Source organism: Epinephelus lanceolatus, chromosome 1 (genome assembly GCF_041903045.1).
Source record: "Epinephelus lanceolatus isolate andai-2023 chromosome 1, ASM4190304v1, whole genome shotgun sequence".
In the NCBI taxonomy this organism is placed as follows: Eukaryota; Metazoa; Chordata; class Actinopteri; order Perciformes; family Serranidae; genus Epinephelus; species Epinephelus lanceolatus.
The window spans coordinates 9,442,544-9,458,823 of NC_135734.1; positions in this window are offsets into that span (position 1 = coordinate 9,442,544).

A 16,280-nucleotide genomic window follows, 5' to 3' on the forward strand; every position below is an offset into this window, starting at 1 on the left:
ATAATGCTGTATTTGCATCTTCTTCACATAAAGGGTTAAATCTGAACACACAGACATGATACTTGTTTTAGATTCAGTGTGACTTAAGCTTCCTGAGAATATTGTCATCTCTGAAGTCCATCCAAAATAAATGTCCATAAATCCATTTAAGAAAAATGATAATACTGAAATATATTACACTTACTGTATTGCACTATGTTGTATTTATACTACTCTGTACTACTTTTACACTTCATGCCACATTCATCCATTCACACACACATTCATGCTCAGGCTGCCACACAAGGTGCCACCTGCTCAGTAGTCAAACATTCACAACTGCAGTTTTGGGGTTCAGTGTCTTGCCGAAGGATACTTTGACATGCAGACTGGAGGAGCCGAAGATCAAACCATCAATCTTTCAATTATTGAACGATGTGCTCTACTTCCTTCCTGCCTTAACACATTATTACATGAGTATGAATCAAATTATAACATATATAATACATTAGTCACAGGAGAACTAATAATTTGCTAATAAAGGAGTATTATTAGAATGTTGTATTTGTACTTGAACTTTAGTAAAATATCTGAGTACTTCTTTCAACAATATTTCCACATATTCAGCAAACATGTTGCAAGCAATATAACACAGTAGCACAAACTCACATTTTATACCTCTGGGCCTGTTTATTCTGCACACTTGCAAAGAGAGATTTGGCTGACTGTTCATATGAACAGTCCAGGAGACACTGTTGGGTCTTGCCACCTGCTGGTCTCCTGTTGTGGTTGCACAGAGGCAACAGAGGTCAGTGTTGCACCCTCTTTTCTCTGCTTAACTTCAGAAGGCACCGTGGGCTGACAATGGCTATTTCACACTTTCCCCAGAGTCTCGTCTGCATATAGTTACTGCATTCGAAGGACTGAATATGTGACCTGGGAGTTCATCAAGGCCAGAATATGGTGTGATGCATCAAATAAAACAGCCAGTCATTTTTAGAGCTAACCTCTGTAACCCAGTTTGTGACAAATTCCAGGTAGAGGCATTAAATTAATGTCAGCCCATCATGGCTTCAATGGACTGAGTTAAGTATTTTACAGTGGCCAAGTCTGGAGGTCTTCAGAAGGCTGTGTGTGAACCAGTCTTAAGGCATGCCAAACTTCTGCCATCTCACTATCCAACTTCTGAGTCCCTCCGCTCCAACAATACAGCAAGTGTCCGACAGCTCTCACTGTGAGAGAGACGAAGCAGATAACCACAGAATGCCACGACTCCCTCTGAGCCACCGAGCACCAGATCAGACTCAACGATAAGGCCAAGCTGGATTCCACATCCGAAAAGTTCACTGAATGATGCTAGTGATGCCATCATTTGGCATTGTGTCGTGTGATATGCCACTGTGGAGATAATACCCCACAGAAATACATCTCTGTTGTGTTGAAAAGAATGGTGCAAAGAAATGCCTGATCAGATTCGGTTGGGTCAACCTTTGTTGTGGCTAGTTGTGAATTTCCAAAATGTGGATCGGCCTCTTGGTTTGAAGCCAGTTTCTGATTCAGAGGCGTAGGTGGCTGGATTTGAAGTCTGTGGAAATGATGCAGATATAATTTTAACAGCCGCTGTGGAGGAAAGCTGACCCTGAACATTTATGTCCTCTATTCAGTACTGTAAAACTCCCACCCTGACTCTCCTCGTCTGTTCTGTGGCTCCTTGGTAAGGATCAGATAAGCAGAGGGAACAGAGCTCCGTCTATGGGGAGAAATGAAAAGGGGCCAATAGAGTTCTCTAAAGCCCCGATGTCATCAGATGCCTGGAATGCCCTGTGATGGTTTTCCAAAAGATCTAACTTCTTTCTGTTTTGTCCTGAAATAAACCCATGTCAGGGTTAAAAGGTGTCTCCAGACATGCTCTCATCTCCAAATTTTACATGTCATTGGGGCCAAATTGAGCAGATAAAGTTGTGTTTGTGGAACAACTTTTGTAACATACACATTATATGCAGAGCATATTCAGATCCACAAACAAGGATCCACGTGTTGTCCATGTACAACACGCACTTGTTTGTGAAGTCACATTTACAATACAAGAAAGGTCAAAGAAAAGAAAGAACCTGTCCAAACAAGGGACAAACGTCATCACTCCAATAACTGGCAAGGGGGAGAGAGGAATCATGGAGCTGATTATGTTTATCTTGGTAGTACATTCATTTTTATAACTGCAATGCGTGCTCTTAGTGAACAGGCAAACTTGTCTATCTGTCTAGATCATTTAGTGCACCATTCAGTGTTTCTGTGTAATTGCGTTTTACAGTATGATTCAGAGAGGGGAATATTTCACTGCTCAAATATTTAAAGTGTTGGACAGTGGGAATTTTCACAGGCAAAGACATGGTTCTGGCAGCCATGTTTAATGGCAAAAAGGTAGATTTTGGCCAGTTGACTTTGAACCCTGGTAGGGCCCTACATTAATCCAGCAATGACAATAGGTGTGAGGTAGATTGTAAAAGATCTTAAAAAAAAAAAAAAAAGTGTCACCAGTGTAAAGAGCCAGTTGATGCCCTGGATAGAAATGGGTTTGATAAGGGAGGTTTGCTGGATCACCTGGCCCAAGAGCTTGATTGAGAGCGCAAAGAGTGGATCTAGATACTGGGAACAGAACAACCTTTTACATTTTACCTTTTACCTTTTTCCTTAAGCATAATTGCTGAAGGATCTGAATATAGGACTTTTATCAGTTGGAGAAAACCCTCACCCAGCACCATAGTTACAGCCATTCAACCCAGTCAAATGCCTTCATTGCGGCTAGGGATTAAACAGCTTCTGGCGCCTTGATGTCTGCTGCTGCGCTGATTGTATGTAATAATTGTCTGGCATTGTCAGAGGCTAAGCATGACTTAATAAAGCCAGTCTGAGCACAGTGTACTAATGGTAACATATGGGTTTGAAGGTGGTGTGAGTACCTTAGCATATATTTTTACATCACAATTTAGCAAACAGAGGGGCCTACAATGGCTACACTCACACTGTTGGATCTCTTTTTCAGGTGCAAAGAAATCACCGCTATATTAATATTGTGGGTAAAACAGCCTTCTTCTATGGAAAAATGAATCATATCTAGAAGTAATAGGCCAATAAGGTCCCAAAACACCAAGTACAGTTCAGGGGGTATGCCATCGAGGCCCCATGATTTACCTTTTTGTATACTAGTAACAGCAGCTTTAAGCTCTTTAAGTGACATTGATCTTGCCGGCCTGTCTGCATCTTCCTTAGAAAGATGTGGCAAATTAAGCTGAGCTACAAAGTCATCACATTTTCCTTATCAAAAAATGCATCTGATTTATAGAGATCAGAGTAAAAACTATGAAAGGTGTCAATGATTTTTGCCAGATTAGTAGTAAAAGCTCCTGTCTTAGATTCAGTTGAAGGAATATTTGCAAACTGTTCATTTATCCGAATCTTAATGGCAAGCAGATGACTGGGCTTTGAACAGCGGAATTAGTAACACTGTCTGGCTCTGTGAATCAAGAACTCTGAGCACTGTTTAAGAATACTATTCATTTTCTTTTTGACCATTTCCCACTGTAAAGCTAAGTGAATAATGTGGCATTGCTCCTTACAAATCCCATAGTACGAGTTCCATAGTATTCTAGGATCACCAACAGAACCTACACTCTAAAATTCACCAATTTTTTCTCTAAACTGTATCCTAAATTTTGCGTTTTTCAAAAGCATGGTGTTAAAATGCCATCTAGGTGCATGAGCAGACATGCAGCTAAACACCACAGAGCAGAGCACACCTTTATGGTCTGAAAGCGCAATGGGTAGTAGAGAAACATCAGAGATGTTTGAGGGGATGCAAATGTATAATCAAGTCTAAAAAAGGATTTGTTCCAAGCAGAAAGAAAGAGTAGTCTTTAACTAGGGGATTAAACATTTACCAGAGATCTGCTGACCCAGGCATGCAGAGCCAAGGATGCCAGCTTCTGGTCTCTGGTCTAAGATTTGCCATATATATATATATATATATATATATATATATATATATACAGTACAGGCCAAAAGTTTGGACACACCTTCTCACCTTCTCATTCAATGCGTTTTCTTTATTTTCATGACTATTTACATTGTAGATTCTCACTGAAGGCATCAAAACTATGAATGAACACATGTGGAGTTATGTACTTAACAAAAAAAGGTGAAATAACTGAAAACATGTTTTATATTCTAGTTTCTTCAAAATAGCCACCCTTTGCTCTGATTACTGCTTTGCACACTCTTGGCATTCTCTCCATGAGCTTCAAGAGGTAGTCACCTGAAATGGTTTCCACTTCACAGGTGTGCCTTATCAGGGTTAATTAGTGGAATTTCTTGCTTTATCAATGGGGTTGGGACCATCAGTTGTGTTGTGCAGAAGTCAGGTTAATACACAGCCGACAGCCCTATTGGACAACTGTTAAAATTCATATTATGGCAAGAACCAATCAGCTAACTAAAGAAAAACGAGTGGCCATCATTACTTTAAGAAATGAAGGTCAGTCAGTCCGGAAAATTGCAAAAACTTTAAATGTGTCCCCAAGTGGAGTCGCAAAAACCATCAAGCGCTACAACGAAACTGGCACACATGAGGACCGACCCAGGAAAGGAAGACCAAGAGTCACCTCTGCTTCTGAGGATAAGTTCATCCGAGTCACCAGCCTCAGAAATCGCAAGTTAACAGCAGCTCAGATCAGAGACCAGATGAATGCCACACAGAGTTCTAGCAGCAGACCCATCTCTAGAACAACTGTTAAGAGGAGACTGCGCGAATCAGGCCTTCATGGTCAAATAGCTGCTAGGAAACCACTGCTAAGGAGAGGCAACAAGCAGAAGAGATTTGTTTGGGCCAAGAAACACAAGGAATGGACATTAGACCAGTGGAAATCTGTGCTTTGGTCTGATGAGTCCAAATTTGAGATCTTTGGTTCCAACCGCCGTGTCTTTGTGAGACGCAGAAAAGGTGAACGGATGGATTCCACATGCCTGGTTCCCACTGTGAAGCATGGAGGAGGAGGTGTGATGGTGTGGGGGTGTTTTGCTGGTGACACTGTTGGGGATTTATTCAAAATTGAAGGCACACTGAACCAGCATGGCTACCACAGCATCCTGCAGCGACGTGCCATCCCATCCGGTTTGCGTTTAGTTGGACGATCATTTATTTTTCAACAGGACAATGACCCCAAACACACCTCCAGGCTGTGTAAGGGCTATTTGACCAAGAAGGAGAGTGATGGAGTGCTGCGGCAGATGACCTGGCCTCCACAGTCACCGGACCTGAACCCAATCGAGATGGTTTGGGGTGAGCTGGACCGCAGAGTGAAGGCAAAGGGGCCAACAAGTGCTAAACACCTCTGGGAACTCCTTCAAGACTGTTGGAAAACCATTTCAGGTGACTACCTCTTGAAGCTCATGGAGAGAATGCCAAGAGTGTGCAAAGCAGTAATCAGAGCAAAGGGTGGCTATTTTGAAGAAACTAGAATATAAAACATGTTTTCAGTTATTTCACCTTTTTTTGTTAAGTACATAACTCCACATGTGTTCATTCATAGTTTTGATGCCTTCAGTGAGAATCTACAATGTAAATAGTCATGAAAATAAAGAAAACGCATTGAATGAGAAGGTGTGTCCAAACTTTTGGCCTGTACTGTATATATATATAGTTGGTATTTTGATTCTAAGATTACGCCTGGCTACAACAGCCACACCCTTGATCTTCGTGTAAGATACTTTCACATGATATTATTTATTAGCAGAGCATTTGATATCTTTAGCCAAAAAGTGTGTCTAAGGTCATAACACAATGTTAATTTCCCTCCATAATAATTAACTCAAAAAGCTGGTTCTTTTATGAGGGGTGTTTGGCCCACCCAAATTCCAATTTAAGATTTTGAGCTCAGACATATTTTAAAATTCTGGTTTTGACAGATGTGTTTTAGAAAGAAAAATAATGAATTCACAAGTAAAGAGGTAAAAATGAAACACCAAAGTATGGTTTACATTTTGTACTACCTTGTCATTTTCAAGTGCCTTCATCATTTCAAGTGTTAATTGTTAAATGTTAAATTAAATGTTATTGGTTGGTTTTGTGCAAGAACACCTGCGACCATCACAAATGACAGCTTAAAGCAAAAATTTACAGTCTCCCCCATAAAAATCCACATCATATACATATCCTATAGAAAAAAAACAAAAAGGATACATAGGAAAAAATTACAGAAACCCTCACGAAAGAGCTAGAACTTGCTCCAGCTACTAATCCCTCCCTATTGCTTGATGGAGAGTGGGCTACACTGGGTCAGCCAACCGCCCACTTAGCTCCCCATGGATAACACACATTGCTTAGCTATCCCACCAATTAGTGTTACAAACAAATGGACATGGGCAGAATGGTCAACCCGCCCTGACAGAAGATGACCAATGTGAAAGAAGCGTGCTGATATCTTTAGTTGTGGCTCTAAAACAGTGGTCCTACATTGCACAGTGAGAGAGGTTCAAGGATGGTTGTTGTCACAGTCTTGCCATTAAAGAAAGCCTGCGATAAATTTGTGACATTGGCAGACATTTGGGATGACCATCTCACCATGTGACTGCTGTTATGACCTACATCTACTAACCAACCAACAGAAATGCAGTATGAAAAGATTCACTGGTCAGTGTGAAAAAGCTAAATGCTAGTAGATGCTAATAAATACTGTACACTTAAAGCTCTCATTGCCAAATTGGCATGCCAAGTTTGCCTCTTTTCCCCAGCCACCACTGTGTAAACATTCTCCTCCTCCTCTTCTTCAGACTTTTTCGACACACATAAACGTCACTATAGCGAGGGCACGACTCATGTTTGTTTTCATTTTTCTCTAACCACTTTACAGCAGCATGGATGGATGACACACACTGATTGAGTTTTCTTTTGTACTTGCGTACTGACCTCAATGGACGTGCGTTTTAACCTGCGATCCAGTGGGCGTTAACTTGTACAGTCTGCATGCATCAAACTTGATGTTGCACCCAAGTTTATTAGACCCAGTTGTAGCTTTCACTAAACTTATAGACTCTCACAGTTTGTAAGAGGCTTTATACCCTCTAACATTGGATACCATGCTGACATGAGGTTATCCTTGTACTCTGTGTACCCCCTCCTGTAAGCTTCCCTTTTGGCTTCTTTCCTTCTCTTCCTCCCCTCCCTTCTGCCACTTTGCTCCTGGCCTAGATTGTTGTGGGAGAATGTGAGTCACTCATGGGTTGATTAGGGGTCAACTTTGCTATCAAGTCTTTTATGAGGTGCAGAAACCCTGATGGGACTGACTGAAGCACACTATTCTGACCTGACAACAGCCCATTCGCCTTGGGTGCTGTGAACCAGACCTGCCTTCACATTTTCCAAACTCACATTCCTAGTTATTCATTATGGGATGGAAATAACACTGCTGACACAGGGATCTTGATAGTGGAATACATTGAGATTCATGAAATAATGGTCAAAAGATGAACATAGAATAACAATGGCAAGCTGTAAAAACCTACTTCTGGCAGACAAATATTGTAAAAGACTGAAATCTCAGATATGTTTCAGACACTTACAGGGGCAATGAGTAATTTCAAGTGATGAAAAGAGTACTAGCAGACTTTATTCAATAACATGCAAAAGTCTCCACTGGAGGATCCAGCAGTAATTTTAGCATTTATGTTAGCCATATCCAGCAAGCACCTGAATTTGATTTGGGTCACTTGTGTTGGCTGGATTAAACCATTAATTATTTACAGTAGACGCAACTTCTATGTATTTATTCTATATTTTTTTTTTTTTTTTTTTTTTATCTATGCCAAGGTACAAAAATGCTAACCTTTACCCATAATGACGTCAGAAATTTTTGTCAATTATATATCAAAAGGCTTTAATCTGGTGCACTTTGACTGCCAAATTAAGAGGCTACATCTATAAAGAACTACACACATCATATTGGATTAATCCCATTTTATCATGTTTCTCTTCCCACTTCATACTATAGCGTAATTGCCTTTCACCAAACTTTGTTTGTGGGTATTTATAATTGTTAATTAAATGTTTGAACCACTTATTCGTTAGCAGGAAGTACTTCTCTTCATCTGTCAGTTGTCAGTTATATTAATTTTTATATCAATGAAAAAAACAAATCCGTGTGACTAAATTCTTACATTTTTACATGTATCTCACCATAGCAAGTTGGAAGTTGACATATTCTGTCATATATGAAGAGGGGAGACTCTCTGGAATCTGGCAATATAAGAACCATGATGGTGGGACATTCTGTCACTTCACAGCTGTCCAAAACATGTGCTTTGTGCCAGGCTGACATGATTGCCAGTATTTTTTCATTATTGCAAGAAATTCCATTTACTCATTCACAAGTCAAAAATGTGTTTTATCTGAAAGAAACATGCAATATTTACATCTAAGATCATAGAAAAATAGTCAATCAAGTGCAATGATGTCCTCCAAGATAATATTTGCCACTTTGTTTGCAGTAAAAAAAAAATTCTTGATGTTTTCTTGTCGACATGATCTTGACTTACTTCTCTGTGCTCTGTGCTGCTCTTTGACCTGACCTGAACGTGTCCCCCTCAATGTTTATGGTGACTATGGCCCTGTCATGCATGCATACTTAGGCTACAGTTGTCTGGGTGCGCAAAGGTGAAATACGCTGGTCTTGTCATACAAAGTTTGATGGAGTGTCAACTGGACAATATGGAGATATTTGCATCTTGAAAGCAGACTACAAATGTGGATAGACAGGGACAAACACACACAAGCCTAAGACGTGGTAAGATACAATATTCCTCACTATATGAAGTGACTGATAACAAGATCTGTATAATGGATTGTAAAGAAATTCATCAGGTTTTTATTTTGTAGACAATTGATCTGTATTTATAGCATGATGGGATGACAGCACAATGATGTGTGTGGTATCTCTGGAAAGCTCTGGTCCTGCGCTTTCATGTGATGTGTGTGGCATTTCTGTGCAACTCTGCATTCGCGAGTAATCCATCCAAGAGTAATGTGTGTGTGTGTGTGAAAGCTTTGTTATACATAATTTTAGTGTAACTTTATCTTTTTTTTTTCGTTGTGAAAACATTGGACTACTGACAAGTGGTCTTGTTGGAAAGCTACAGTTCCGCTGTTTCACATGATATGAGTGGCTTCTTGCCATGACGAACGGTCGCGGAGAAAATCCATAGAGAAGAACAGGTGTGAATTTGGACCCACTATGTGTCGTTCGGGCCCATAGGGTTAAAATAGCAAGCTAACGTTACCTAGCTAACATTTGCTAACGTTTCGTTTCATTGATTCATTCATTCACTGCAGCATTACTTCATGCAAGTACAGCCAGCCGCTGCCTCTTGTTAGAAGAATTACAAGAAGCAAGCAAGCAGCCCACACTGAAATGATTTTAGTTTATTCAGTTACCTGGCTCAATCGCTGACTGCTATCCACACCTGCTTCAGACAGTCTGTGTAGCAGCCAGACAGGTGCTCGAGTCTCCCCACTAAACACGGCCCGTGTGTGAGAGCGTCGATCAAACAAGAGTACCAGAATTTTCTTTTTTAAAAAAATTGCTATTATGGAGAAGAGAGAGTCACTCACTCACCTTCAATCGGTCCTCCCACGTACTTTCACCGGGAACTGCCCATTGGTTCGACAGCCCATTGGTTTGACATCCCATTGTTCGCACCATACGTCCGCCGCGAGCCGTTCAGCACCGCGGACAGTCGGACTAATGGGATGTCAAACCAATGACATGGACCCCTTTCACCACACAAATGAAATGGTTTATTTTTATTTTATTCATTAATTTAGGTCGGAAAAAAATGCTGAGGTCATGACCTTGGTGTCCTCAATAGTAGTTATGGCCTTGGCTGGCAATACTGCCAGGGATTTGGAGACTGGAGGAAGAGAAACAGGTTGGTATTAAATATGTGTGTATGCATGTCATAACTGTACATCAGTGAATTCAATAAACTTGTACTAAATTTATTTTAATGTCTTGTTTTTTTGTATTTCACTTTGCAAGACTGTAGAATAAGGTAATAATAATTCATGGTACTTACTGTGCATTTAAGAACTTGGTCACTTTACACTAAATATATACTACATATATCTACAAAATACTAATAAGTATCAGTAAGGCATAAATGTAGATGTACTTTAAAGCCTGTACACTGTTGTGTTGTATGTAATGAGAAGTCTAGCTGAATTGAGCCAAGATAGCCTAATATTGCTGTTGAATAACTTCAGACTATACCAAATACAAAAAAACTGTCTGTCCTAAAGCATTTATTAGTTTCTGACTGTAGAAATGTAGCAAAAACAGTTAAAAAAAAACCTTTAACTGTCTAACAAGTCACACACATTTAGCTGATATGTATTCTTTTGAGAGGTAATGTCATATTTATTTCACTTCCATTCAATGAGCCCCCTCTGAAACTGAGGGAGGCTCAGCCCTTATTTTGAAAACTGTTAACACCTACCGGCACATATTCAGCCAGCAGGAGCAGGCGGGCGTGTTGATGGCGCAGACAGAGTAGGCGGCGACGTAATGTTCATCTCACGGGAAATAGAGGGTACACACAAGCAAATAAAATTACAACGAAGTTCATTTCCACTAACAGTAAATTAAAATAAACTGTAAATAAGTCGGTAGATACTCTGGCAGGTGACAATCGCAGTAAAAGGGCGGGTTAATGCTCTGGTCGCTTGTAATTCACCAAAAAGAGAAGAAGAGAAGAAGAACCTTCGCCATCGTCATTTCCGGTAAGTGCACGGGTCCATGTCATTGGTTCGACAGCCCACTGGTTCGACATCCCATTAGTCCGACTGTCCGCAGTGCTGAACGGCTCGCGGCAGGCGTCTGGTGCGCCGCGACCGGCTTGAGGTGAAGCAGGCTCATGGCTTATGTGTTTGTCACTTTCTTTTTCATTTTAACCCACACCATGATCTTTTCCTGACCCTAACCAAGTGGTTTTTGTGCCTAAACCTAACCAGACCTTAACCACAGGGCATCATGATGATTTCGGAACGGACTTAGGAATAATGAGTTTAATATGGTCGGAACAATGGGATGTCGAACCAATGGGCTGTCGAACCAATGGGCAGTTCCCAAGTGCACAACGACAGACCTAACCTGTGTGTTAATGGCGCAGACAGAGTAGGCGGCGACGTAATGTCCATCTCACGGGAAATAGAGGGTACACACAAGCAAGTAAAATTACAACGAAGTTCATTTCCACTAACAGTAAATTAAAATAAACTGTAAATACGTCGGTAGATACTTTGGCAGGTGACAGTCGCAGTAAAAGGGCGGGCTAATGCTCTGGTCGCTTGTAATATACCAAAAAGAGGAGAAGAGAAGAAGAACCTTCGCCATCATCATTTCTGGTAAGTGCACAACGACAGACCTAACCTGTTGAAATTTGTGCACTTCATATGTGAGTACATTGTGCACTCAGTGTACTGCAAAGAAGTGTACTGACAGCAGTATGCGATTTGGGACACACTACAAGTTTAATTAGGGACTGTCCACACATGATTTTATGCAACCTGATCTCACAGAAATACGTGAAATGACCACGACCTCTTAACACCGCATTCCGTGGTGGTAGCACGTAATGGGTTGAAATTACGTGCTGTCACCACAAAATGAATGCCAATGTAAAGTCAATTAGGATCCTCTCCCGTGGTGGACACACGGATTCCCTGATTCAATTATGTCACGTCAACCTCGTTTTCCTCAATGATATCTTTAACATTCCTGTATACACACAAAACGCGTAAGTGTTCTTGATATTAAAACGGCAAATATATTCCTCTGTTATAATTTCCCACCAATAATAATAATAATAATGATAATAACGTGATAGTTCGGCTGTACTAGATATTTGTTATAGCCTATTCAAATATTCAGTCCCAAAAACGCTGTTTCTAGAGAACTTGCTAAAATATCTGAAATTAACCATCATGCCTACTTTTTCTTAACATATTTCATCTAGGTGCAGTGTCATTACTAGTTCAGCTTTACTAGACATTTGATATATTCAGTAGATGTATCTTTTTACGACCCTATTTTACAACAAGCCGCAAAAAACCTACTGTCCCAAAAACGCAGTTTTTAGAGTACTACCTAAAATAACTACGATTAGCCAACATCCTTGCTTTTTTTTCTTAACATAGTTCATCTAGATGCAGTGTAATAACTAGTTCGGCTTTACTAGATATTAGATATATTCAGTAGATCTATCTTTTTACGACCCTGTTTTACAACAAGCCGCAAACAAACCTACTGTCCCAAAAACGCCGTTTCTAGTGTATTAGCTAAAATATCGAAAATCAGCCGACATCTTTACTTTTTTCTCAACATAGTTCATCTAGATGCAGTGCAATAACTAGTTCGGCTTTAATAGATATTAGATATATTCAGTAGATATATCTTTTTACAACCCTATTTAGAGCCCTACTTTGCAAATCAGAAGAACTACAACTATGTTGCTGATATGTATCAAGCTGCATGGCGCGGTCCCAGGGAATTGTAGTTTTTAAAAAATCTAAGCGTTTTTCCTAGATTTGGAAGTTGTAAACACTGAACTGAGAGTACAGTGTGGACTTTAAGGGGATGGTAAACACACTTGTGTAATCAGATTTTAAACATATAATTTCTAAATGGGTGAAAATTAATTTTATCCATATTTGACCCATGTCTGACAGCACCCCCAGTTGTTGACTACACTCACATGATAGTTGAGGTCAAGAGCTCTCTATAACAGTTGGTCCCATGTCTGTACCCCCTTTTGTTGCTGAGTTACAAGCCCTCAAACATGCACTGAGGTCAAGGTTCAAAGGTCAATGGCTGAAAGCAGGAGCCATGTAGAATCATCATACTGGCATATATTACTCTCTAGGTTGAGACCTTTCCAATGATGTATTTGGTTTAGCTCTACGACAAAGTTTTGATTTTTTCATTTTTTGGACACAAGCCATGCCAGGTGTAGTTTCAGAGAGCACTTTGAAGGCCCCGTGTATAAAATGATTTGTGTTTGTTTCTTTGCTTGTTTCTTTCTTTTTTACTGTAGATAGTTACTAAACTATGAGTCATCCTCAGGTAATACAATACTACTAAAAAGTAAACCAATAATAACAATAATGAAATAAGCAAAAATAATATTAAAATCATAGTGAAATTTTAAAATCTATTTACAGAATGGAATGGCAACCTAATAGATAACTTAGATAATATTTATTATTGTTTAGTCATTTTATTATTGCTTAGATACTACTTAGCCTATTATTGTATTTACTTTTAGCATGTTCTACTTTTGAATAATTTCCGATAAGTTATGATAAAATAAAAAAGATACTACAGACTACAGAATAGGACTGACAACCTCTCCAATGTCTCATGTCAATTAATTAACACTATTTGTCGGCTTTTTATAATGCCTTTTTTTTTCTTACTGCTGTCTCCAGTTGAGAGTGGTGATTTGCTAAATACATTCTACAATAATAATTAGATTAACATTTAGTCTATAATATTGTTGGTTATATTACGCATTTTAATTTAAAAAAAAAAACCGGAAGAATAAAAGAAATAAACACTGGAACAATTACTTAAACAATTACTGGAAACTTTTTTTTTATTGATACTCCTCTCTGACACACACACACACACATTGAACACGCGATTGAATGAATGAACGAATGAATGAACATTGGAAGTGGTTCAGCCACAGTCCCGCCGGCTGGCGCCGTCATATTGAGATTACATTTGTTTTTTATTACTAACAAATGTTTTTTTATTGACCGTATGAATGGTTTCATTTTCAAATAAATATATGGAAACAAAAATATGCACCCACAGCACAATGCTCTTAAAGCTCTACGCTATCAAATGCTGGTAAAATACATTTATTTTATTTTATGGCCTTGACATTAACCTGTCATATTGTTGAGTTATCAAGGACACTTTCGCGTTTTTGTGTGTATACAGGAATGTTAAAGATATCACTGAGAAAAACGAGGTTGACGTGACGTAATTGAATCAGGGAATCCATGTGTCCACCATGGGAGAGGATCCTAATTGACTTTACATTGGCATTGTTTTCGTGGTGGCAGCACGTAATTTCAACCCATTACGTGCTGCCACCACGGAATGCGGTGTTAAGAGGTCATGGTCATTTCACGTATTTCTGTGAGATCAGGTTGATTTTATGCTAACGCAGGGGTGGAAGAGGTACAAATCTTTCAGTGAAAGTAGTAATAACTTTGTGTGGTCGTCTGTTCACAAACTGCAGTGCGACGCGTCCAGTGTGTGCCAGGAGCAGATACTTGATGCAGGGTATGTAGTGCATTCCAACTACATCATATGTGGATTTTATGTGCGTGCAAAATGACAGGATGTATACGAGATTAGCAAGAATCTCTAAGACAAGAGCTTACTGGACAGTTTCAACCGCCCAAAATGCACTGTAGCTCTTCAGACTATCCTGTGCAATAAACTTCATGCCTCGGCCCCCTACTCTTTTTTTCTATTTTCTGGCAGACCTGTGTGTTTAACTCATCTTGGGTCTCCAGATGAGATGAACTCTACAATACAGGCCACTCGCAACAAACATTTTGACGATGATGAGTACAGATGAACATGAGCTAAATGGAATTCAACCATCAAAAAATTATTTACTCCTGTGCGTTTCCTATTGTGATATCTAAGGGATAATACTCCACAAGGTATCCATTATCAGTTTGCAATGGCCGACATGGAGGTGTGAACCGTCCATTAAAAACTGATAATGACATCTCAAAAGACATTTTGCTCATACCATGGTCACTTACCAAAGAAATAAAAAGTAGGAATACTTTTATATTATATTTTTATGCTTTATGCAATCAAAATCCAAAGTGTTTCACAGGCCTTAACTCAGTTTTCCTGGTAACACCTGAGGGTTTGACTAATATGTGGAACAATCTGTACCGCCCCATAAGGTTCTTATGCAACAGACCCATTATTCACTACTCCAGTAAATAGGACTAACCTTAGACACGGCTAAGTAACGGGAAATATTTCAAGTCCCCTCAGCTCATAGAACCCTTTGGCCCAGCAATTGAGAACAGCTATTAGCCAGAATTAATTCTATGCTAGCAAGATTCGGTAGCGTTGCCACCCGTCCAGTATAATATAGGATCATCATGTATTTAAAAATAAAATGTATTGTCCCTTACTGAATCAATACAGTATGCAGTTTGTCCTGTATTTTTGTGCACACCCTGCTGCATAAATTGTGTTTTCACATGCTTGGAATGACACAATAAATATTAAACTAAGAGTTTCACAAGACATAGTGGAGAAAAATTAACACTCAGCATTATTGTTGCCACGGTTATGGAGACTTCAATGCTCAGAACCAGCGATAGTGCGCTCAGTGACCCGCAGACTGACTGACTGCTCGATAAAGTTATGTGAAGGTCCCTTTACGCCCGGGTGTTAAACCACTGAGCTTATAGATTTTGTGAGGGCCTCCTGCAGGGCCTGCTTTGTGTGTGTTTTCCCCTCTCTGTCTGTTGCTGTGTCTTTCAGGTCCTGGTAGGTGGAACTGAGTAAGTGCAACTGTGAGCACCTGGCCAGTCTCCCTGTGGCCTGGCTGTGCAATCAGTTTGCTTTCTTCCCCTCTTTCAGAACCACGTTTTTGTTTAGTTGGCTTCGGCCTGGTTTTAAGTTTGTGGAGAGGGGTGTGGAATCAATTCAACTCAACACTTTATGTAGGCTACACCATGTGATTGGCAGTGAAAAAAACTGATGTCAGTGACAAACTTTCATTTGCACGGCATGCACCAATATACCTGCATGGCTAAATCTGTTTTAACTGAGACACCATGCATTCCTGAACATGAAGGGCCAAAATCTGCAAATGAAAATTCACTTAGCATGTTCGGCATTGTGCTCTTGGCATACTTTTGAATTCAATGGCATCTGGAGGTAGCAGGGTTACATCAAACTCATGTTGCAAAGGCAGAATATACAGGTTTTTTTTTTCCTGCCCCTGTAACTGTGCGAATTAGTGTCCCAGTGTATCCATCAGAATCGGAATCATAATCAGTCTCCTTTTACCCTAACCACCTGTAATGAGACATTGTTTGGATAATTTCAGTTGTTTCTTTGGGTAGGTTTCATGAATAGCAGTGTATGACAATTGATGTTATATTTCAAGTTTTCTCTACCTGTACCCTTGTAGAGTAGCCATCC